Source organism: Saccopteryx leptura, chromosome 5 (genome assembly GCF_036850995.1).
Source record: "Saccopteryx leptura isolate mSacLep1 chromosome 5, mSacLep1_pri_phased_curated, whole genome shotgun sequence".
In the NCBI taxonomy this organism is placed as follows: Eukaryota; Metazoa; Chordata; class Mammalia; order Chiroptera; family Emballonuridae; genus Saccopteryx; species Saccopteryx leptura.
Window position 1 is genome coordinate 155419082 of NC_089507.1, and position 25244 is coordinate 155444325.

Genomic DNA, 25244 nt, shown 5'->3' on the forward strand with positions numbered 1-25244 from the left:
TCATTTTGATTCTGAAATGGGCCTGATTTGGTTTAATGAAATCTCTTGAAGGCTTGCTTCTAAGTTTATTGAACATATCTCCTTCATTATTTTTTAGCTCCTATATTCTGGCTTTCTTACCAAAATATTCCAAATTCCTTATCATAGCTACCCTGCTCTCGTTCTGGGGTTAGTCATTGCTCCAAGGAGCTCAGATTTCTTTAAGAGGATAATAAAATGAATTCTAATATTTTGAAAGGAAAAATGTTTTGTTTTTAATTTCCTTTGGATATTAGTGAAGTTAAATTTTTTCTCTAAAATTTATTTCTTGTTTACATTTCCTCTTTTGTTATTCTTTTAATTTGAGTAATAATTTTTAGAATATCTAGGATACAGACTAAAGATGATATGTATTTTTACATTTAAATTAAACCATCTGTTTCTAAGAGAGAAATCAGTTTGTAATTTCACCATTCTAAATGGTGACTAAGCCTGACCAGGCAGTGACATAGTAGATAGGAGTGTCGGCCTGGGATGCTGAGGACCATGGTTCAAAACCCCAAGTTTGTCGGCTTGAGCGTGGTATCATAGACATGACCCTATGGTTGCTGGTTTGAGCCCAATGTCACTGGCTTGAGCAAGGGGTCACTGGCTTGGCTGTAGCTCTCTCAGTAAAGGCACATATGAGAAGCAATCAATAAACAACTAAGGTGCCACAACTAGGAGTTTATGCTTCTCATCTCTCTTCCTTCCTGTCTGTCTATCCCCCTCACTAAAGATAAATTAATAAAAATTAAATAATAAATAAATAAATTGTGGTAAATCTCCCAAAACACTTTTCATGAAACTCTGACAGACATGTTGCAGAAGTCAGCTGTATTTTAGAACAGCTTGAGAGTCCAGTTCAGAACTGTAGCCTCTGTGAGCTGAAATCAGTCCCGTGCTTTCTCACTGCAGAGGCCGGAGCCCGCAGGCCTGGTGCTGGGCAGGTCACACCTCTGCTGGTGGGGACAGCAGCCTCTGTGAGCTGAAATCAGTCCCGTGCTTTCTCACTGCAGAGGCCGGAGCCCGCAGGCCTGGTGCTGGGCAGGTCACACCTCTGCTGGTGGGGACAGCAGCCTCTGTGAGCTGAAAGCAGTCCCAGTCCGTGCTTTCTCACTGCAGAGGCTGGAGCCCGCAAGCCTGGGGCTGGGCAGGTCACACCTCTGCTGGTGGGGACAGCAGCCTCTGTGAGCTGAAAGCAGTCCCAGTCCGTGCTTTCTCACTGCAGAGGCTGGAGCCCGCAGGCCTGGGGCTGGGCAGGTCACACCTCTGCTGGTGGGGACAGCAGCAGAAAAAGGGAAAGGAAAAGATAAGTTTGAAGACAAGAAATTTGTGGCAGTGGGAGGAGGTATCTATGAAAGGAAAACGGATGGCTTATTTCAGAAGCAGTTGTGCAGAGAAAGAAAATGTCCTTTCTCCGGAAGTATCAGTTAAAAACAAAATCACAAAACAGAGTGGCAATTTATAAAGAACTTCACTTTTAGGAAGGACTACCATGAGTTTGAAACATTCTATAAACACATATGGATGGGAGAGATTATCCCTCTGCTTGTCTAAATTACATGGTAATCACTCTTCAAATGAAATTACAGTGAGAAAATTAAATAGCAGATTCTATTTTGGGGTATGTATATCAACCATAAACTTACATGTTGAACTTTAGATGCCATAGCTGAGATGTTTTTGGTGTCAGAAACACTTTCCTCTCACCCACAAACATCATGACCTTTCAGGATGCCCTGTATGCCATGAGATGCAGAAGTGACTAAGACTGCACCCCACCTCAGTTGACCTGTCATCTGGCCTCCCCACCCCCACTGGCCCTTCAGTGGCCACTAAAGCTACAATCACTTGACTTTCCATTTCCTATGAAATCACAGAGTGTATTGCCCATTTAGGATACTCTTAGCCAGAGACACAAGTGCTGTCAAAACACTTACCAACGTTCTCAGAAGGGAAGGAAATTGCGTCCCTGCTACTGCCTTGCTTCTTTTTTTTCCTTTCCATTGCTTTTCCTTCATTGGCTAGTCACTTTCTGTGCTCACTGGGTTTCCCGCTGGTCTGTCTGCCCACCAAGTCATCTCAGCCTCCTCTGTGATACATTTCCTTGTTAGTATCTCTTTATTTTAAAGATGTAAACTTCATTTTATTTTCTTTAAATATCATTGTTTTAGAAAATTTGGAAATGCAAAAAAAAAACAAAAAAAAAAACCAAAAACATAAATAAGAAAAGCTACCTATAATTCCAGCATCCATAATTAATTACTGTTCACCTTTTAACATGTTTCTCCAGTTATTCCCTCATTCATGTCTTTTCTGTGTGTCTTCCTGCAGTGATGTCTCTCTCTGTCTCTCTGTCTACATGTGCATATGTATATACAGAGAGATAGAGATGGAGAGACAGTCTTCCAAAGTGTGTGTGTGTGTGTGTGTGTGTGTGTGTAAACTAGTGCAATTATTTCGGATGAAAGCTGACAGGTGCCTACAACTCTGAATGGAGGAATGGAGGGTGAAGGAGAAAACAATAGGATGTGATTAAGTAAGAAGGAACCACTAACACACCTGTGCTAAGTAGGCAAACTCATTTTCTGAGAGCTTTAGATCCAGATATATTTTAAATAATTAACCAAGGATTGAGAAATCAAGTCAGTCATTTCAATCATGCAGTGTTCTAAAAAGTATCTATTACTTGTCTGAAAGGTGTGAGGCCAGAGGAGAGCCACCAGAGATTCAGTGAGGATTAATGTGGTCCCTTCTTACAGGATGCTTATGGATGATGAGGAGAAAGATCAGCTTCTTTATAACTGTGAGCAAAAAGAGCTGTTCTCACGACAGACCCCTTGGGGAAAAAGACTTAAACGAAGAGCTTTAATAGTCTCACATTTCATTCTAGACTACTCAGTTGTTTCTTTCTTTCCTTGATAAATTACTAAGATTTGAAGTGAATTGTCCTTAAATTTTTGCCATCTTTTTATTTCTAGCTCCTAAAAGAACACTAAAATCTGTAAAAATGATCAAAGTTATCAGAGGAGTAGGAAACAGGACAAAGCTCAGATAAAACAGTGATCGGAAAATCCATACCCTTATTTGAGTTATCTTGGCTAACTGTATTTAATTCAAAAGAGATTCCTTAGGATTTGGAGAAAATTGTGATTTTAATCACAGAAGCTTCAGGTCTTGTGCTTCTTGACATGCCTCAGTTCACCTCCCTGTGCTGCTGAGCAGGGCTAGTGTATGTGGTCCAGAGACAACTGGGGGCCAATGCTGAGGGAAAGACTGGACTGAAGACACTCTCCACTCTGCTGTGTCACAGACACAAAAACATCAGGCCCACCTGCCTGAACTAGGGGAGCCATGGTTACCATACAAGTTACCAAGAATGAGTACTGATTTACCAACAAATCTTTCCCTCCTCATTGCCTGGGAATAGCTCTTCTCTTTCCAATATGGTAGAAATGACCTTTCTGCACGAATTCAAGCCTGTAGAGCCAGAAACCTGCAGTGCCACTCCAAATGGGCCACAGGAGACACATCCCTAACCACGTCAGCACCCAGAAAGCCTGATCCTGATGTCATCTTTTTGCAGTGTGAACCTCTTAGTCCTGGGATATCATTCCACAAACAAGAGTTTCCTAACCTTAACTATGTTATCTTATCATTCAGCTTTTATCTGGATTAGAAAGTAAATGTAGAAAATGTTCAGGAAAGAACTGTATGTGTCCTTCAAATAAAGAAAGCAGTTAAGCGCTGTATTCTCAAAGGCAAAATGATGTTTTAGAAAAAGGGCTGAGATTTTGGTAACGTTAGATGGTACTGTCCTGGGGGCAGAGGCCGAGAACATTTGAATCCTTCCCTAATCTCACAGTCCCTTTTTATAAAGTCCCTAACGGCATTATAAAAACAAGGGCCCACAGCAAAATAGAACATTAAAGTACACTTTATTATTGGCCTGGTCAATGCCAAAGACACAGCTACAGAACCTTCTGGTGATGTGTCGGGGGGACATGGACATTATCAGATCCCAACCCAGGTCCCCAAACTCTAAACTGAATATCTTATCTTGGAATCTTAACATCCTCCAGCCGCTGGGATGGCACAGGGGAAGCAAGCTATAACTAAAGAACGTACTGCGTGGAAAAAGAAATAAGTTAACCTGGAGTCACTTCAGAGACAAGAAGAATCTTTTATTAAATCAAACAACAAACAAATGAAAAGGACTCTACCATAAAACAACTTGACCATAAAAAGTCATCTCTCATCAGCAGGCAGATAGGGGTCCTGGACCTCGTTCCTAAGTGATAGACACAGAGGGACTGTGGGTTCCAAATCAACCCTGAGAATAAGAAAACGAGAAGAGACAGATGGGTGGCCTCAGGCCCTCTCACTTATCAGCCATTTGACTGGAAGAGAAAGAAAATTTTAGCACACTATGCACTGCCCGATGGCGACTACCTCCCAAACAGCAGCAGGCCACCTGGCACGGTTCCTCAGCACCCATCCTCTTAGGGACAAGAGGATGAAGTGACAGGCTTGCCAAGCCCCACATGTTGGGAATTGGTTGGGAAAGAAAAATAATTAAGCTATTATTTATTTTGAGGTCCTTGTTTCGTTGCCACGCCCGACACGCCATTGTGAGCCTCTTGCACTGCACAAAGCATTTTGTAGGAAGCTCTGCAATCCTCGCTGTTCCTGCTGGATCAGGTATTTCATCCTCACTATGTAGATCAAGAAAATATGCCGCAGAAGGGTTATTTTGACCAAGGTCTCATAGCTGTTAAATGTAATTTTTTTTATTTTAATGGGGTGACATTGATAAATCAGGGTACATATGTTCAGAGAAAACATCTCCAGATTATTTTGACATTTGATTATGTAGCATACCCATCATCCAAAGTCAAATTGTGTTCTGTCACCTTCTATCTGGTTTTGTTTGTGCTCCTCCCCTCCCCCTACCCCCTCCCTCTCCTTACTCCCTCCTCCAGTAACCATCACACTCTTGTCCGTGTCTCTGAGTCTCATTTTTCTGTCCCACCTATGTATGGAATCATATAGTTCTTAGTATTTTCTAATTTATTTATTTCACTCAGTATAATTTCACTCAAGGTCCATCCATGTTGTTTTAAATGATCTGATGTCATCATTTCTTATGGCTGAATAGTATTCCATAGTATATATGTACCAAAGCTTTTTAATCCACTCATCCACTGATGGACACTTGGGCTGTTTCCATATCTTCTCTATAGTGAACAATGCTGCCATAAACATGGGGGTGCATTTCTCCTTTTGGAACAGTTCTATGGTGTTCTTGGGGGTATATTCCTAAAAGTGGGATAGCTAGGTCAAACGCCAGTTCGATTTTTAATTTTTTGAGGAATCTCCATACTGTTTTCCACAATGGCTGCACCAGTCTGCATTCCCACCAGCAGTGCAGGAGGGTTCCTTTTATTCCACATCCTTGCCAGCACTTATTCTGTGTTGTTTTGTTGATGAGGGCCATTCTGACTGGTGTGAGGTGATATCTCATTGTGGTTTTAATTTGCATTTCTCTAATGATTCGTGATATTGAGCATTTTTTCATATGCCTGTTGGCCATCTGTATGTTCTCTTTAGAGAATTGTCTATTCATTTCTTTTGCCCATTTTTTGATTGGATTGTTTGTCTTCCTGGTGTTGAGTTTTACAAGTTTTTTTATAAATTTTGGTTATTAACCCCTTATCAGATGTATTGTCGAATATGTTCTCCCATTGTGTAGTTTGTCTTTTTATTCTGTTCTTATTGTCTTTAGCTGTGCAAAAGCTTTTTAGTTTGATATAATCTCATTTGTTTATTCTGTCTTTTATTTCACTTGCCCATGGAGATAAATCAGCAAATATATTGCTCTGAGAGATGTCGGAGAGCTTACTGCCTATGTTTTCTTCTAAGATGCTTAGGATTTCACAGCTTACATTTAAGTCTTTTATCCATTTGAGTTCATTTTTGTGAATGGTGTAAGTTGGTGGTCTAGTTTCAATTTTTTTCAGGTAGATGTCCAATTTTCCCAACACCATTTACTAAAGAGGCTGTCTTTACTCCATTGTATGCTCTTACCTCCTTTGTCAAATATCAGTTGTCCATAGAGCTGTGGGTTTATTTCTGGGTTCTCTGTCTGTTCCATTGATCTATATGCCTGTTCTTATGCCAATACCAGGCTGTTTTGAGTACAATGGCTTTGTAGTATAACTTGATATCTGGAAGTGTGATACCTCCCACTTTATTCTTCCTTTTCAAGATTGCTGAAGCTATTCGTGTTCTTTTTTGGTTCCATATAAATTTTTGGAATATGTGTTCTATATCTTTGAAGTATGTCATTGGTATTTTAATTGGTATTGCATTGAATTTATAAATTGCTTTGGGTAATATAGACATTTTAATGATGTTTATTCTTCCTAATCATGAACACAGTATATGCTTCCACTTGTTTTTATCTTCCTTGATTTCTTTTATCAATGTTTTATAATTTTCCGAGTACAAGTCTTTTATCTCCTTGGTTAAATTTACTCCTAGATACTTTATTTTTTTGGATGCAGTAGTGAAGGAGATTGTTTCCTTAATTTCTCTTTCTGACAGTTCATTGTTGGTGTATAAAAATGCCCCTGATTTCTGAGTATTAATTTTTAAATGTAATGTTAAGGTATCTGAATCCAGCACCTATCTATTTTTTTTAAACCTGTTATTCTACTAGAAATGCATGCAATTAGAACAGGTTTGAAAATTACTTGATTTTTTTCTTCTTAGTCACTGTAATTTTGCCTGTAGGGTAATATTCAGCAAAGATACTGAGTTATATTTTCTGTACACAAGTGGCACAAAGCAGGCATTGTTTGCCATGCCCTTTGCAGACTTTTCTGAAAGGTGTCTTGATACTGTCAAGAACAGAAGCTTCTTCACACTGAGAACTTCTATACCCTTCCAAAGGAAACATTCTTTCTTATATGTATTCATAATCATCTTTATTCATCTGCTTATTCTCCACAAGTAGCTAGGTACCAGAGTTTAAACAACTATTTAATGGAAACAATTGTAAGACTATGTATGTTTATTTTGCATTAAATATACAATATACTCACTTCCTGTTAAGGGGGAGATATGACTGATGTCATTAACAGGTTCCAGAGAGTTGAGGATTTTCTGATGTGTGCATAACTGTATATGAATGTATTTTCTCTATTTTACATAATTTCACCATCTAAATATTCACATATATGGATAGGTGCATATAAATGCATTTGAATTCACACATTAATTTGTGAATGGATATAATGTGCAAATTATATGAATATTATGAATATGAACATTATTAATATGAATTGATTCATATAATGTACACACTATATGAATACTGCTGTTATTGTTTTTGAGAAACAGGGAGACATCTGGTTTCTGCATGGGATCTAAAGAGCCGGAAGGAGTATCACAAAAAGGCCAGGAAACTATAAGATCACAACTTTTCATGACTGTATCAGAGAGCTGAGATCACAGGGTGAGATGGGACAGAAGCCATGTCTTCCTGAGGCAGACACAGACACCAAGTAGAAAATGTCATCTAGTATAGGCAGGGGTCAGTGGCAGCCAAGAAGGAGAAGGCAAATGAGTACACAGCTCCGTAGACCTGCAGAACAGAACCTGCAAATACTGGGGAGGGGGGGGGGGGAGGTTGTAGCTCCTTGCTCCACAGACCCCACAGGGCACTGACAAAACAACTGGTCAGCATCTTGAGAAAATGTCCCTCATTGTTGAGTCCTGTGTGTTTCTCTCTTCTTCCCTTCTCCCCCCAAAAGGAACACAATCATAATCTGTGTTTGGGGACAGGAAAGAGTCAATGTGCAACAAATAGTATCACCCTTAAGGCACTGGGCAAATCCCATTGCATCTGGGCAAAAGAAACAGGAAAGGAGCCTCTACTCTTGGGGCAGCAGCAGAAATACTTTTAGGGCCCAGAACTGCAGCTGAGGGCAGAGCAGGAGCACTGACATGCAAGTATGACTGAAGGAATTCAAAGCCTGTGGCCCACTGACAGCAACCATAGCAACACTAAGCCTCAGACCCAGCTGCACTGCTAACCAGGTTAACTCAAACATCATAGTAAAAACATAGCAGAAAGAAGTGTATGTCGATTTCTATGCACAAAGAATAACTTACCTTAGTCCCTACTGTCCTGCACAAGATGTTTTGCTTTAGACAAAAATTTACAAAGTATTTAAAAATGTAAGGGGATACAACCTAATGCCAAGAGCTAAATCAATCAACAGAAGCAGACTCTGATATAACACATTTCTCTAAAAGGAAATTAAAAAAAATAAGGGGTCACTATTGATGAATTCCAAGCTGCCAAACTCTGAGGTGTCTATAGGACACTGTAGTCAATAAAAATAGGAAACTCCATGCCAAACTAAAGCATCCTTTACTCAATGAAGTTGATTTCTAAAGACAGTTATGGGTCTTCTAAGAAAACCATTATCCATTCATTTCACACATATTTACTGAATGTAGACCTCAATCCCAGGCTTTTTCTTAAAGACAGAAACTGTCTTCTTTTTTTTTTTTCCAAGACTTTATTTATTCATTTTAGAAAGGAGAGAAGGAGGAGAGAGAGAGAGAGAGAGAGAGAGAGAGAGAGAGAGAGAAGGGGAAGGAGAAGGAAGCATCAACTCCCATATGTGCCTTGACCAGGTAATCCCAGGGTTTCAAACTGGTGACCTCAGCATTCCAGGTCGATGCTTTATCCACTGTGCCACCACAGGTCAGGCTTCTTTTTTTTTTTTTTTTATAAATAAATTTTTATTAATGATAATGGGGTGACATCAATAAGTCAGGGTACATATATTCAAAGAAAACATGTCCAGGTTATCTTGTCATTCAATTATGTTGCATACCCATCACCCAAAGTCAGATTGTCCTCCGTCACCTTCTATCTAGTTTTCTCTGTGCCCCTCCCCCTCCCCCCTCCCCTCTCCCTCCTTGCTTTACCCCCCCCCCCAAACCACCATACTCTTGTCCATGTCTCTTAGTCTTGTTTTTTTGTGTGTTTTTTGTTTGTTTGTTTTTTGGTTTTTGTTTTACAGAGACAGAGAGTGAGTCAGAGAGAGGGATAGACAGGGACAGACAGACAGAAACGGAGAGAGATGAGAAGCATCAATCATTAGTTTTTCGTTGCGCGTTGCAACACCTTAGTTGTTCATTGATTGCTTTCTCATCTGTGTCTTAACCGCGGGCCTTCAGCAGACCGAGTAGCCCCTTGTTGGAGCCAGCAACCCTGGGTTCAAGCTGGTGGGCTTTTTGCTCAAACCAGATGAGCCTGTGCTCAAGCTGGCAACCTTGGGGTCTTGAACCTGGGTCCTCTGCAACCCAGTCCAACGCTCTATCCACTGTGCCACCACCTGGTCAGGCGAGTCTCGTTTTTATGTCCCACCAATGTATGGAATCATGCAGTTCTTGTTTTTTTCTGATTTACTTATTTCACTCCGTATAATGTTATCAAGATCCCACCATTTTGTTGTAAATGATCCGATGTCATCATTTCTTATGGCTGAGTAGTATTCCATAGTGTATATGTGCCACATCTTCTTTATCCAGTATTCTATTGAAGGGCTTGTTGATTGTTTCCATGTCTTGGCCACTGTGAACAATGCTGCAATGAACATGGGGCTACATGTGACTTACGTATCAATGTCTCTGAGTTTTTGAGGTATATACCCAGTAGAGGGATTGCTGGGTCATAAGGTAGTTCTATTTTCAGTTTTTTGAGGAACCACCATACTTTTTTCCATAATAGTTATACTACTTTACATTCCCACCAACAGTGAATGAGGGTTCCTTTTTCTCCACAGCTTCTCCAACATTTGCTATTACCTATCTTGTTGATAATAGCTAATCTAACAGGTATGAGGTGGTATCTCATTGTAGTTTTGATTTGCATTTCTCTAATAACTAATGAAGATGAGCATCTTTTCATATATCTGTTGGCCATTTGTATTTCTTCCTGGGAGAAGTGTTTGTTCATGTCCTCTTCCCATTTTTTTATTGGATTGTTTGTTTGTTTGTTGTTGAGTTTTATGAGTTCTTTGTACATTTTGGATATTAGGCCCTTATCTGAGCTGTTGTTTGAAAATATCATTTCCCATTTAGTTGGCTGTCTCTTTATTTTGTTGTCAGTTTCTCTTGCTGAGCAAAAACTTCTTAGTCTGATGTAGTCCCATTCATTTATCTTTGCCTTCACTTCTATTGTCTTTGGAATCAAATTCATAAAATGCTCTTTAAAACCCAGATCCATGAGTTTAGTACCTATGTCTTCTTCTATGTACTTTATTGTTTTCGGTCTTATATTTAGGTCTTTGATCCATTTTGAACTAATTTTAGTACAAGGGGACAAGCTGTAGTCAAGTTTCATTCTTTTGCATGTGGCTTTCCAGTTTTCCCAGCACCATTTGTTGAAGAGGCTTTCATTTCGCCATTGTGTATTGTTGGCCCCTTTATCAAAAATTATTTGACCATATATATGTGGTTTTATTTCTGGACATTCTATTCTGTTCCATTGGTCTGAGTGTCTATTTTTCTGCCAATATCATGCTGTTTTGATAGTCGTGGCCCTATTATATAGTTTGAAGTCAGGTATTGTAATGCCCCCAGCTTCATTCTTTTTCTTTAGGATTGCATGGATATTCAGGGTTTTTTATACTTCCATGTAAATCTGGTGATTTTTTGCTCCATTTCTTTAAAAAATGTCATCGGAATTTTGATGGGAATTGCATTAAATTTATAAATTGCTTTGGGTAATATGGCCATTTTGATTATATTTATTCTTCCTATCCAAGAACAAGAAATATTTTTCCATCTCATTGTACCTTTTTCGATTTCCCTTAACAATGCTTTGTAGTTTTTGTTATATAGGTCCTTTACATTCTTTGTTATTTTTATTCCTAGGTATTTTTTGTTGTTGTTGCAATTGTGAAGGGGATTATTTTTTTATTTTTTGTATTTTTCTGAAGTTGGAAATGGGGAGGCAGTCAGACAGACTCCCGCATACACCCAACCAGGATCCACCCAGCATACCCACTAGGGGGCGATGCTCTGCCCATCTGGGGCATTGCTCCTTTGCAACCACAGCCATTCCAGCACCTGAGGCAGAGGCCATAGAGCCATCCTCAGCGTCCAGGCCAACTTTGCTCCAATGGAGCCTTGGCTGCAGGAGGGGAAGAGAGAGACAGAGAGGAAGGAGAAGGGGACGGGTGGAGAAGCAGATGGGCGCTTCTCCTGTGTGCCCTGGCCGGGAATTGAACCTGGGACTCCTGAATGCCAGGCCGACACTCTACCACTGAGCTAACCGGCCAGAGCCAGATTATTATTCTTTTTTTAGTTAGTTTTCTAATGTTTTATTGTTGGCATATAGAAAGCCTATGGACTTTTGTATATTAATTTTGTATCCTGTGACCTTACTGTACTGGTTTATTGTTTCTAGTAATCTGTTTGTGGAGTCTTTGTGGTTTTCGATGTATAGGATCATATCATCTGCAAAAAGTGATACCTTTACTTCTTCTTTTCCAATATGGATGCCTTTTATTTCTTTCTCTTGTCTGATTGCTCTGGCCAGAACATCTAGCACCACATTAAATAAGAGTGGAGAGAGTGGACAACCCTGTTTGTTCCTGATTTAAGGGGGAAAGTCCTCAGTTTTATGCCATTTAATATGATGTTGGCTGATGGTTTATCATATATAGCCTTTATCATGTTGAGATATTTTCCTTCTATACACATTTTGTTGAGTGTCTTAAACATAAAGTTGTGTTGTATTTTATCGAATGCCTTTTCGGCATCTGTTGATAAGATCATGTGGTTTTTGTTCTTTCTTTTGTTGAAATGGTGTATTATGTTAACCGTTTTACATATGTTGACCCATCCTTGAGATTCTGGGATGAATCCCACTTGATCATGATGCATTATGTTTTTAATATGTTGTGTATTTGATTTGCTAGTATTCTGTTTAGTATTTTAGCATCTGTATTCATTAGAGATATTGGTCTGTAGTTTTCTTTTTTTGTGCCAATTTTGCCAGGTTTCGGTATGAGGGTAATGTTGGCCTCATAAAATGTGTTTGGAAGTATTGCTTCTTCTTCAATTTTTTGGAAGACTTTCAGTAGAATAGGAACCAAGTTTTCTTTGAATGTTTGATAGAATTCACTAGTATAACCATCTGGGCCTGGACTTTTATTTTTGGGAAGGTTTTTAATAGTTTTTTTCTATTTTCTCCCTGCTAATTGGTTGTTTAGGCTTTCTGCTTCTTCATGACTCAGTCTAGGAAGGTTGTGTTGTTCTAGGAATTTATCCATTTCTTTTAGATTGTTGAATTTGGTGGCATATACTTTTTCTAGTATTCTATAATAATTCTTTGTATATCTATGATGTCTGTGGTGATTTCTCCTCTTTCATTTTGGATTTTATTTATATGAGTCCTTTCTCTTTTTTCCTTGGTGAGTCTTGCCAAGGGTTTGTCAATTTTGTTGATCTTTTCAAAGAACCAGCTCCTTGTTTTATTAATTTTTTCTATAGTTTTTCTGTTCTCTATTTTATTTATTTCTGCTCTGAATTTTATTATTTTCTTTCCTCGGCTGGTTTTGGGTTGTCTTTGTTCTTCTTTTTCTAGTTACTTAAGGTGTGAAGTTAAGTGGTTTACTTGGGCTCTCTCTTGTTTGTTCATATATGCCAGAAGTGATATGAACTTTCCTCTTATTACTGCTTTTGCTGCATCCCAGAGATTCTGATATGCCTTATTGTCATTTTCATTTGTCTGTATATATCTTTTGATCTCTGCGCTTATTTCTTTGTTGACCCATTCATTTTTTAAGAGTATGTTGTTTAGTTTCCAAATTTTTGTGGTTTTTTTTCCCTCTTTTTTGCAGTTGAATTTTAGTTTTAAGGCTTTATGATCCAAAAATATGCTTGGTACAATTTCGATTTTTCTGAATTTGCTGATGTTATTTTTGTGGCCCAATATATGGTCAATTCTTGAGAATGTTCCATGTACACTAGAGAAAAATGTATACTCTATTGCTTTGGGATGAAGTGTCCTGTAGATGTCTATCATATCCAGGTGCTCTAGTGTTTCGTTTAAGGCCAATATATCTTTATTGATTTTCTGTTTGGATGAATGATCTAGAGCCACCAGTGGTGTATTGAGGTCTCCAAGTATGATTGTATTTTTGTCAGTTTTTGTTTTTAGATCAATAAGTAGCTGTCTTATATATTTTGGTGCTCCTTGGTTTGGTGCATATATATTAAGGATTGTTATGTCTTCTTGATTCAATGTCCCCTTAATCATTATGAAATGACCATTTTTGTCTCTGAGTACTTTTGCTGTCTTGTACTCAGCATTATTAGATATGATTATTGCTACACCTGCTTTTTTTTGAATGTTATTTGCTTGGAGTATTGTTTTTCAGCCTTTCACTTTGAATTTGTTTTTATCCTTCTTGCTTAGATGTGTTTCTTGTAGGCAGCATACAGTTGGATTTTCTTTTTTAATCCATTCTGCTACCCTGTGTCTTTTTATTGGTGAGTTTAATCCATTTACATTGAGTGTAATTATTGACCCTTGTGGGTTCCCTATTGCCATTTTATAAATTGCTTTCTGTTAGTTTTGTACCTTGTTTGATTCTTCTCTCTTGTTTTTCTATCATTTATTTTTATTTGTTTGTATTCCATACTTCTTTCCTCTGTTGCTACCTTTTTTAAGTCATGTGCTTCTGTGGTAGTTTTTTCAAGGGTGGTTACCATTAAGTAATGAAAAGGGTACCTACCATATTCATTGTAGTACCCTATCTTATGAGTGTTTCTGCACTCCATCATTCTTTCCTACTGTTAATCTCCATCCTCTCCCCTTTTATTTGTTGTTTTTGTTGTCACAGTTTAAATTTGGTTTTATTGTGTTCTTGATGGAGCTTTTACTTGTGGTTTTGTTTTGTTTTGTTCTTTGGATCTGGTTGGAAAACCCCCTTTAGTATTTCCTGGAGTGGGGGTTTTCTGATGATAAATTCCCTCAACTTTTCTGTTTCTGTGAATGTTTTTATTTCTCCTTCATATTTGAAGAATAGCTTTGATGGGTATAGTATTCTTGGCTGAAAGTTCCTCTCTTTCAGGACTTTAAATATTGGGGTCCACTCTCTTCTATCTTGTAGAGTTCCTGCTGAGAAATCTGATGATATTCTAATAGGCCTTCCTTTATATGTTGTATTCTTTTCCCTGGCTGCCTTGAGAATTTTTTCTTTGTCGTTGGTTTGTGCGAATTTCATTATGATGTGCCTTGGAGTAGGTTTGTTGTGATTAAGAAAACTCGGTGTTCTGTTTGCTTCTTGAATTTGAGGCTTTAGTTCTTTCCACAGGCTTGGGAAGTTCTCATCTATTATTTGTTTGAATATATTCTCCATTCCATTCTCTCTCTCTTCTCCCTCTGATATACCTATTATTCTTATGTTATTCTTTTTGATGGAGTCAGACAATTCCTGTAGGGCTTTCTCATTTTTTTTTTTAATTTTTGAGTCTCTCTCTTTTTCTCTCTGTTGTTCCTGAAGTTGCTTGTCTTCTATGTCACTAATCCTACCTTCTATCTGGCCTGTTCTATTAGCTAAGCTTGTTACCTCATTTTTCAGTTCATGAATTGAGTTTTTCATGTCTGTTTGATTTGTTTTTATAGTTTCAATTTTCTTGGTAATATATTCTTTGTGTTCATTGAGTTGTTTTCTGAGCTCCCTAAATTGCCTTTCTGTGTTGTCTTGTATATCTCTGAGTATTTTTAGAATTTCTATTTTAAATTATCTGTCATTTAGCTCTAAGGTTTCCAATATATTAAATTTTTTGTCCATAGATTTTTCCACATCTATCTGTGCTACTTCTCTATCTTTTGTATCCATGATATTCGATTTCCTTTTTCTTAATGGCATCTGAGGGTTGTCTTGTTGATAGCACTTCGTTTTCAGTAAGTGGGACTCCAAGACGCTCCATGGATAGATTTTTCTGTCTCCGGTTGATGAACTTGTTGAAATTCTGGGGAGATTTGTCAGTCACACTCCTCACGGCGCCATTTCTCTGATGTCACTCCAAACTGTCTTCTTAACATTAACACAGTTATCTGTTAGATCCCACCACACTCTAAACCCTTTTGTACCTCAAGATTATATTTAGTTATATCATATACCAAGATCTTCTTGGCTTCATAGCATCACCTGATGGTCTTTCTTGGCCATCTGCTCATCAGCCTTCATTCCATTTAGTTATGTGTAGTAGGACATTCTCTCCATAGCATCATTTGCACACATAGAAATGTGCAGCTAGATCCACAGATGTCTTCTGATGAAATTACTTTCATATCTGAGACAAGTACAAGGTGAAAACCAGCACTGTCTGCTGAAATTTAGTTTTCATTTTGATTGCTGATTTTAATTTGGCCTAGAGTTTAGTTCCTGAGTCATCATCTATTCTACTTTATAATTCTAGTTAAGCATAGATTTGGGTCATTTACTCATCCATTGAGTAAACCAGTCTCCAGGGCAATAAATGAGTGAATGCCTATGTTATCAAGTGAACAAACAGTATTTTGCCAACATTCAATATTGTCAGGAACTATTCCATACATTTTCCCATGGATTATGCATTTCCCATAATAATGTTTTAAGTATTTTAAAAATCATTTTATATTTTAGAAAACTGGACACCAAAAGTTTTAATAGCATTGCACAAGCATATATAGTTAATGAACACAACTGGCTTTTAACAGCTTGTTCAAGTTAGTGCCCAGTGGGCCACAGCTGAGTTTATACTGATTGTAAACAAATCTCCATGGACAGATGTTTCATATTGAGATGGTTTCTATGGATGGTCATCTTACTCCCTTGCCTCTTCTATTGTAATTTTAGAGTACCAAAATTGGGTCTAAGTAAGCACTACAAAATAGGAAGTTAGGAATACCTAGTCTCACTAGCAGCTTCCATCTGTGACAAGATATTTGAACTTTAGAAAGTTCCTGAATTTGAGAAGCTGTCCTTTTTTTTTTTTTTTACAGAGACAGAGAGAGAGAGAGAGTCAGAGAGAGGGATAGATAGGGTCACACAGACAGAAAAGGAGAGAGATGAGAAGCATCAATCATCAGTTTTTTGTTGCGACACCTTAGTTGTTCATTGATTGCTTTCTCTTATGTGCCTTGACCATGGGGCTACAGCAGACCAAGTAACCCCTTGCTCGAGCCAGTGACCCTGGGTCCAAGCTGGTGAGCTTTGCTCAAACTGGATGAGCCTGCACTCAAGCTGGCAACCTCGGGATCTTGAATCTGTGTCCTCCACATCCCAGTCCGACACTCTATCCACTTTGCCACTGCCTGGTCAGGCAAGAAGCTGTCCTTTTAAGTTAATGCTGCAGTCAGGCACTCTGGCTCATGGAACACAATCTCATCTGTTAAATGAGCACAGAATTACATGACTGACTGAGAAAGGCCAATGGGGACAAGCCAGTGTGGACTCACAGCCTCACAACCCATGAAATAAAATGGGGGACAGATAGTCTCCCTCCTCTACATCCCGGTTGGTACTTTCCTTGTGATACACTATTCTGCTGTGTAATACGATCACCTTGTTCATTCAAAGAACATTGTCCCTCTTGCCCCTTCTTGTCACGCGCTCAGCTCCTATACCTTTACTCATAATACTCTGAATTTTCTGTACTGCTCTAATCATATTCCCTAACATTTTCCTTTGTTTCCTCATGGTTTTCCTTCTCCCATAGAACACAAGCTCCACAAGAGCAGAGAGTTTGTCTGGCATGTTCATTGTTGATGGCATTTAATAAGTATTTTCTGAATGACCCAATCAGGTCTGTTACATAGTTACCTATTCTTGGGGTGACGCCTATCAGTTCTCTCCACAGCACACCCTCCTAGAACACTGTTTCTTTAGGATGCTTGGGGCTATTTCCCTTCCATCTTACATTTCCTCCCTATCAGCCAGGCACCCCACATTCACACAGCATCTGTCCTCCCCACCTGTCCCAGACTGTTTCAAAGCTGACTCTGCAGTCTGGGGCTGTATCTGTTTTCAAGGACTGCTGTGATGCACTGGGTGGCTTAAACCACAGAAGTGTATTTCCTCACAGTTCCGGAGGCTAGAAGTCTGAAAACAAGGTGCCAGCAGGTTGGTTCCTTCTGAGAATGCAAAGACTATCCCATGCTTCTCCTCTTACTTCCAGCACTTACCGGCGAGCTCTGGCATTCCTTGGTGTGTAGTGCACCCCCCAATCTCTGCCTTCATGTTCACATGGCGTTCTTCCTGTGTGCACACCTGTTTCCAAATTTTCCCACGTGGTCATCCTGGATTGAGGCCCAGCTAGTGAGCTCATTTTGATCATCTTCAAAGACTTTCTTTCCAAATACAGTCACATCCACAGGTATTAGAAGTTAAGACTATAGCATCTTTTGGGGGGATACAATTCAACCCATGACGGAGTGAGTGGAGAGGGGTTTGAGGAGAAGGCTGTGCCCAAAGGCCCTTACCCTCTAACTCTCAGAATGGTTCCCAAGTGAATGTCTCAGGTCGTGTCTGAGACCCTGCCACTCTTTCCAAACTCTGTTTCTCTCATTTCAGAACCCACAATTTGAACCCTGCTGATAAAACACCCCAACTTAGTTTGATTTTCTTTTGAAAAAGAAAGTAATCTCTCAATAAATAATTCCACCATTAAAAATTCTGGGTGATTTTATTTAATTCAAAACATTTCAAAGAAGGGCGGCAATGTTAACATGAAAATAATGAGGTAGGAAGATAGTTTGTTCTTCATGTTGTTCCTTTGTTTTTCCTTTTACCGCTCCTTCCCATCTTTGTAAGTTTTACAATCAGTTCTCTCCTTTACCTTCAGCCCGCATAAAATGCATCCCAGCTTCGTGGAGTTACTCAGTAATTCTCCAATCCTGGCTCGCTGCGGTTGTCTTTGCACCTGCTGTTTCCTGTCTCTGGAGTAACAGCTTCACTTGTTCATCCAAAACACTCCACACAGCTTCCACCATGTAGACTGTCATCTCCTCTAACTTCTGCAGGGATTTGAACTCAACCTGCCTTACCCCTTCCCAATGACTTATACAAGCCTCCATCATCATAGAAGCTACTGGCCATTTTCCACTACAGTTTGTTGACAACGCAGTCTGATGGTATGGCCTGCCCTCCTCCATTGTATCTGGGCCCTGACTGGCACCTCCTAAATGTTTGAGAGACATGTAGGGAGAAGGGATATACAAGTCACAGAAGAGCTCTTTCCAGCTCTTCATAGACTTCGTGTGCAAGAACAGAATGTATTCACTCTCTGTAACTTGCCACCAAAAAGTTCAGTCTCAACAGAAGTGAGGTAGAAGACATTACAGCTCAGTAAAATAAATACTAAAGGCTCACAAGAGCTATTTTTTTTTTCAGACGTTAACATTCAGAGAGCTGTTGGGGGGAAAACAGTTGAGGACAATGGCTAACCTCAAAAGATTCTGCCTTTTGTTCACATGAACCAAGCTCTTAGCTGCAATTCAAAAGTCAACATTAAAGCGAAGTTACCTTAGACAAGAATAGCACTCAGCAAAGCAAAGCACACACCTAATTTATTCATCTAGCCCTTCACCATAATGCTCTATTATTCCCTGTCCTGTGACAGACATGCAGGAAGCCTCAGCTGATCCATCCTCTGAATTTTGAAGGGGAAGGGGAGTTAATGGTGCCCATTCACATCACACAGATTGATCTAGAATGGCTGGACAAAGGCTTTGTGCCTTCCCCGTTCCCTGTCTGAGTGGCTGCTACCTCTTGCCTTGCCTCAAACATTGACATCTAAACAATCAGCAGCTTCTACCAATAACACTTTAATAAACTCCTTCACATTCTCAATGTAGCATCTGAAACTCCATAAACAGGAGTGAACTAGTAGCAGTCTGAAGTTGTCATCATTGACAGCTCGTGATTTATCTTAACTCTCCCTCCCCATTTGGCCACGACTTTAAGTAAACACTTTCTGTCTTCCTCATGTTCTCGTTCCTGCCACCTCCCACTAATAAGAGAGACTGCCAAGAAAAGCATCCAGACAGTTCATTTACCTCCCAAACTTGCCTGAAAGTAGCCGCCCCAGTTTAAACAAGGGGCAAAGCAACTACTGCACATTTTCAACAGATGGAACAATGCTTCCCAAATTATTTACATTAACATTATTTGTTTTCAGGATGTGTGTAACGAATGGGTAGTTGGATGAAGTATTATGACGCAGACTGAAGACACCAGCAGTCCAGGCAGGCTGTTTACTGTGAGAGAGGGAGGTGTGCCATTTTGCTTTCTAAGAAGCTGCCGTACTTGAGGCATCTGTCTTTGGTAAGTTCTTGGCACTGCCTTGTTCTTTCAAGTTTGGTCCGAATCTATAGGGAGGTTCCTCACTTAAAGCATTGCAGCCAGAGACCCCAAGGCTGTCTCCTCACCCAGTAGATAAGATTGGTCAAGATAGCTGGTTGCTGTGCTATGGCGGGCCACCAGAATGACAGGTGTTCCCTGGATCTCCTGTGAATATCTCTAAGCCACTAAACTAAGGAGCTCGATTGCGATTCAGCCTTCCTGAAATTTTTAATGGCCTAGCCACACAAATCAAAAGCAGCATTGGGTGTCATTGAGAGGACTGTGGTGAGGACCATGAGCTTAGTTGTATTCCTTTAATATCTACTCAACCAAACCAGTGGGAGAGGAGCACAGCCACTGGACGATGCTGGCTACAGTATGGGAAAGGGTGAGTGGAGACCCCCGCTGTTTCAGTGCCCATTCCCTAAACACACACCCAGAGGTTTACATCGTGAGCATGGAGGGGGGGGGGTCAGAAGGATGCCAGAGTGAGCCCCCTCAGTGCCAAAGTCAATCTTGTGTCAGGAGATTCTGAATTCTTTTGGGGAATTCCCATGAAAATGCCTTATGTGGGATGACTGAACTCATCGTGTATTTAGTTAGTGTTTATTGAGTGCACTCTATACGCCAGTCTGTGTGTCTATCTGGCTCCACAGGAATGCTTTGGAAATGCCTCTCTGGAAGTCTCCTCTGCAGTGGAGACGTCAAATGCCATCAAAATGCTAAGTAGTAGACTAGAGGGCATTACTCGAGTACCCTGGGAGTAGCAGCTAATCTGTACAGGTCCTCTTTTTTTCCTTGGCGTTGTCAGAGGAAAGCAGAGGGTGTACCGGGGTGGGGGCTGAGGTCGCTCCATCCTTGCATCTCCCGTTAGTGGGCTGAGCTGCATGCACAGAGCAGGAGACACAGACTGGGCAGCGCGTCTGCTGAGTGACAGGCAGAGCCGCAGGGAGCGTGGGAAGCAGCACTGAGCTCTGTCTCAGGGCTGGTCATCCAAGTACTCTCTGGGGTTCGGCTCTCTCCCCCCCCTTTCCTCTGTCCTTCCCTCTCTTCCTGTCTCTCTTTCTCCTTCTCTTTAACAGGTCCTCACAAACATGTCATTTGGTCCTCTGCCTCCTGTTAACCCTGGGTTTCTCACTTGCAGCTGAGCTGTGGTCTCATAAACGGTAGCCTCTCTCTACAGAGCAGGGCTGGGTGAGCCACGTGGGACAGCTGGGCCGCACCCTAGCTGAGCAGCCTGGTCAGACCCCAGCAGGCTTGGCCACGTGGGCGGCAGGAGACCCAAGGTGGGCCACGATGACCAGTGCCTCTCTCCTGTTCAGGGAGTCTGTAGAGTTTGGGAGCAACAACAACAACAACAAAATAAAACACCCGAAAGTGGCATTTTCCCCTTATCACTTTGACACATTATAAAAATATTTTGAATTTTGATATAATGAAACGATGACACCGTTTCTATGGTTACGAAAGGTTACTAGTTGAAGAAGTTCCAAAACCTGCGGGGCATTCTCCCAACTGAGCCACCTGCCCGCCGCTGTCGCAGACCCCGCCCCCTGCGCCCTGTCCCGCCCGCGGTCCTGAGCCCTGCACAGGCTCTCCTGGGCAGCCGAGCTCTGTCACTGTCGCTCAGAAAAGCCGAGGCCCAGGCTGACCCTCCTCTCCCCGACTCTCAGGGCTGGTCCTTGCCAGTGTCCTGAATCCCTCAGCCCAGAGCAGCAGGCTCCTTGCACAGGAGAATTTTTTTAAAACCCTAAGGATTTCTGCTCTTTGACCAACTAAATTTTACAACAAAGTCAATTATGATTTTATGTCCTGGGGAACATAATAAACCCAGACACAAGAGCCAACAGCACACACTGGCGTGAGCTCAGACACACACCTAGATGCGCAGTACGCACACTCAGACACGGGATACACGGGGAGGAGACCCACACTCAGAGGCAGGGACAGGAGCAGCCGCCTCTGGGCTGTGCACACAGCACCCGCACCCCACCCGCACTGACATCACTGCCGTGGCTCAGAGCTGCTGGCTCTGCCTTCAGGGCTTAAATCCTTTGGGCCAGAACCCAGCGGGGCCCGGCTGGCCTGGCTGGGGTGAGCAGGGCAGGGCAGGGCAGCCGGGGCAAAACCGCAGATGGGCTCAGGTGTCAGTCCCCGCCCGCGCGCGGGAGCTCCCAGCCCAGGGTGAGTCAGGCCTGCTGTGCTCGGATTACTCCAGCTAACCGCCCTGAGATGGCCTTGCAGCCCCGTGGGCCGCACCAGCCCTCCCCATCTCCCTCTGGCCAGATGTGTGGTGTTCATTCCAGCCTCAGCCCAAACATACCGGTGGCCCCCACCAAAAGGAGCAAGCATCCAGCTTCCCTGGGCTTCAGAGAAGGGGCCTCAATGTCTCTGCCTTGGCCAGAGGCTCTGGGAAGATGCATCAGAGCTCTTCCAGCCCCCTCCACTCCCCGCAGGTTGGGCTCCACCTGCTTTACTCCAGGGAGCGAGGGCTGCTCACTCCTGAGTGGGTGTTCAGGGGACATTTTAGGTGATGGTTACTCGGGGACTCTGTGTCCCCTCAGCAAAAAGATTGGCTTCCCCTCTGTAACTCTGCTAACACCCTCAGAAATCCACATTTTGGCCCGAACAGATTACTCATTGACGGTGTGAGCCATTTTCACGGAGGTCCAAACAGAAGCACCTATGGGCCACTTGCCATGTGGCTGACACTGTGCCGGGCACTGGCGACAAGAGAAGACTCAGCCTGGGCCTCCGTCCTGGGAATCAAAGGTTGGCTTGGGGCGTCTACAAGTCACAATAGTAAAACAGCCACAATAACAAAAGCCTGGACTTCCAGCAGCCTAGAAATAACTCTTGTCTTCATTGCCAAATACATGTGCGACATTGGGATGTTCTCCTAAGACCCGGTGAGCCTCGGTGTTTTTCTCAGCTATGAAACTGGCAAATCTATGCACAAGTTCTTTGTAAATCGTGTAAGATTCTGTATAACATAACAATATTAATGACAAAAATAACTGTTATTTATTGAGTGCTTTTCAACGTCAAGAAACTGGATTAAACTTTAATCTCATTTAGTTCTTACAACTACCTTCTTAATTTTATCTTGTGTTACTGTACATAAGTTATAAGGTCTACTAAGAAAGTGTGGGAAGATAAAGACAGAACCCCATGAGGTTTTTAAATTGTAACAGGGCTCTTAAACATAAAAATTTTTATAAATCTCAAGGAATGAATTTCAGATGGCAGAATTCTACACAATATGGCAGGAAGCAGGGAAGACAATTTTTGATAAGAGATCTTGCCAGATCCCATTATTTGTAACACAAGGCAAACACTCTTTCCTGGCACTTTTCTTTAGCTTCGTCCAGGATCAAAGGGTTAAACAATGGGAAGGTTAATTTTACATGTGTGACTTAAGAACTGTATAAACCAGGAGTGGCCAACAGTTTTTGCCCCCAGACCAAATTAGAAAGAAAACTTTTTTCACGGGCCGAACGAAATATTACAATTAAAAAATGTTAAATACAAAAACAATTCATTTAAGTAAACAAAATTTTATTATGTAATTTGTTTATGAATAAATGTAAGTGAGTCAAAAGTATTTTAATATACAATATTATTTTAATAAAAATATAATTTAATAAAAATATTTTTAATAAAAATATAATTGCATACCATATAAATATCCAAACTGTATCATAATCAATCGAGACAATATTTAGTTAATAGAATGAGCTTAAAGGGGTTATATCGCAAATAAAGCAATTATTTTGTTTTACAAACAGCCTAGACATGTTTTCAGTTATCAACTGCAGCTCTGATCTATGCTACAATGCCACTTGACTCAGCACACCAAGGTAATGGCTTATTTATCTTTCATACTTGTGAACAGTGGAATCAGGAGTTCTTCCAGTTTCTGAGACTTCGTTCTTTATCAGCATCCAAGAGAAAGTCAGCAGACAATGCAGAGGGGGACTGCACACCCAACAACCTGTGGCCAGCGAAGTGGTCAGAAAGAGACGTTCATATAGGATGTTTGGAATTCTAGGAAAGATAAATCAAGAAGTAAAATGTCTGAGAGAGGTAGGCACTGAGGAGTAATAAGCTGGTAATAAAAGAAAGCTGTTAAATGTTTATTGGGGGCTGGCCTCTGTGTGAGGAACTTACCTGCATGTTAACCCGTTTAGTCATCCCGTGTTCCGCCAGACCAACATGGCTGTTCCTCTTTTATAAAGAAGGAGACCAAAGGGCTGCAGTGCGAGAACGGACCCCTGGGCTGGAGTGCGGAGTCCAGGTCCCTGTTTCCCCATCTGCCACTTGCTAGCTGATGGCCTTGGCAGAGTTGCTTATTCTCTAGGTCCACCATTGTGGACCTAGTCCTCAGGATGCTCGAGCCCCTGCCTGCTCTGACACCCGTGGCACTGGTCTATTCCACACATAGGATGGAGTCGTTGCTGGCAGACACTGTGTTTTCCTTCACATTTATGTGATTATGGTTTACAAGTACACTCATTCTCTGCAAATGCCAACTGCTCTCTTCAGAGTCCACCAGAGCCCAATACCCCACCAGAAGCTGGCTCAGAAAAAGGCTCCCGAGGCTGCTCACGGCCGGCTTGGAAATGCTTTCTCTGCAGCGAGCCAAAGAGAGATGCCAGCTCACTCTGCAGGGGAGAGAGGGCCTCCTATAGAGCAGGACACAGGCATCCTGTGCTACTTCTTCTTTAAGACCAAAGGTAATTATTGCTATGCCGCTTTTAGTGCCAGCCGGGCACTGTAGTTACTAATCATCACTACCATGAATGCACCCTTCAGGTTATTACCCGGAGGGACGAAAGGCAGCCAGAACAGCCACAGTGCCGGCTGTGTAGCCTAGGTTGCTGCAGGAGCCCCAGGTCCTCCTCCCGTCCCGGGGCCCTCACCCAGCCTGGAGGCTTCCTAGCTGTGCTCCATGGAGTTCCCAGTATTCACGTAAGACAATTTATCTCATTCACCAGTAGAACATGGTTTCTAAACCATCAATCTTAGAAGCTATGAGTGCTCTGAGGACTATTTTATGGGGATTGACTTGTGAGCCCTAGCTAAATATACTCCTATGTAAGCTCTTGTAGAGGACACATTTGTATGACAGTTCTGAAGGCATCTGTAAACTCTCTGACAAGGCCATCTATTTGTTTACTTGAATAAGTATAAAGGAGAACAAAAATGCCTGGAAGGGTTTCAGATGTGTGCAGATCTCATCCTTCCCAGAGTTTATCTTAGTGGACCAAATGAGGTGGCCAGTCAAGACTCCCACCCATCCTCGTACAGGAATGAGCCCCTTTCTGTGTACGATTGTGCACAAACAACACGTGGTAATCTCCATTTGCTGCCTGTCTTCCTCCTGACAGTGCCTTCGCAGGGCACTTATGAAAAAGAAAAGCCATCACAAAAGCAGCAATCTCTAGCTTAGAGCCTTCAGAGAGACAGAGTCTGGTCGTGCTTGGTTTAGAAAATAAGATGTTGAGCAAGGAAGGTAGAGATGTTAACATTTCAAGCTTAAAAACACCCACATATGTCACCTGTATCTTATCTGTATCTGTTCTTTAAGTTACAGGAATATGGTTCAGGTTTCCTAGTTCTGCGATCAGAACTTCCCAAGTGCAAATATCAACAGTTACTTAGTCAATTTTCTCTTTAGCGGGACAGAAGAGGTACTAGTTCTGGTGGACGAGTAACACTGAGTGACGGCATATCCAAACTCCATTCTACATGCCCATCAAGACAAAGTTTACTCTAAGAATCGTGTGTGTGTGT

The 25244-nt window shown here is 41.3% G+C and overlaps 1 long non-coding RNA gene across 1 annotated transcript in view; it reads left to right on the top strand.

Moving 5' to 3' along the window:
* The first annotated feature begins 24276 nt into the window (after positions 1 to 24276).
* The window catches only part of LOC136406838 (uncharacterized), a 389340-nt gene continuing 388372 nt past the window's right edge, over positions 24277 to 25244 (top strand). The window contains exon 1 of the long non-coding RNA XR_010751720.1: positions 24277 to 24419. This is a non-coding gene — a long non-coding RNA (uncharacterized lncRNA). The remainder of the gene's footprint in view (positions 24420 to 25244) is intronic.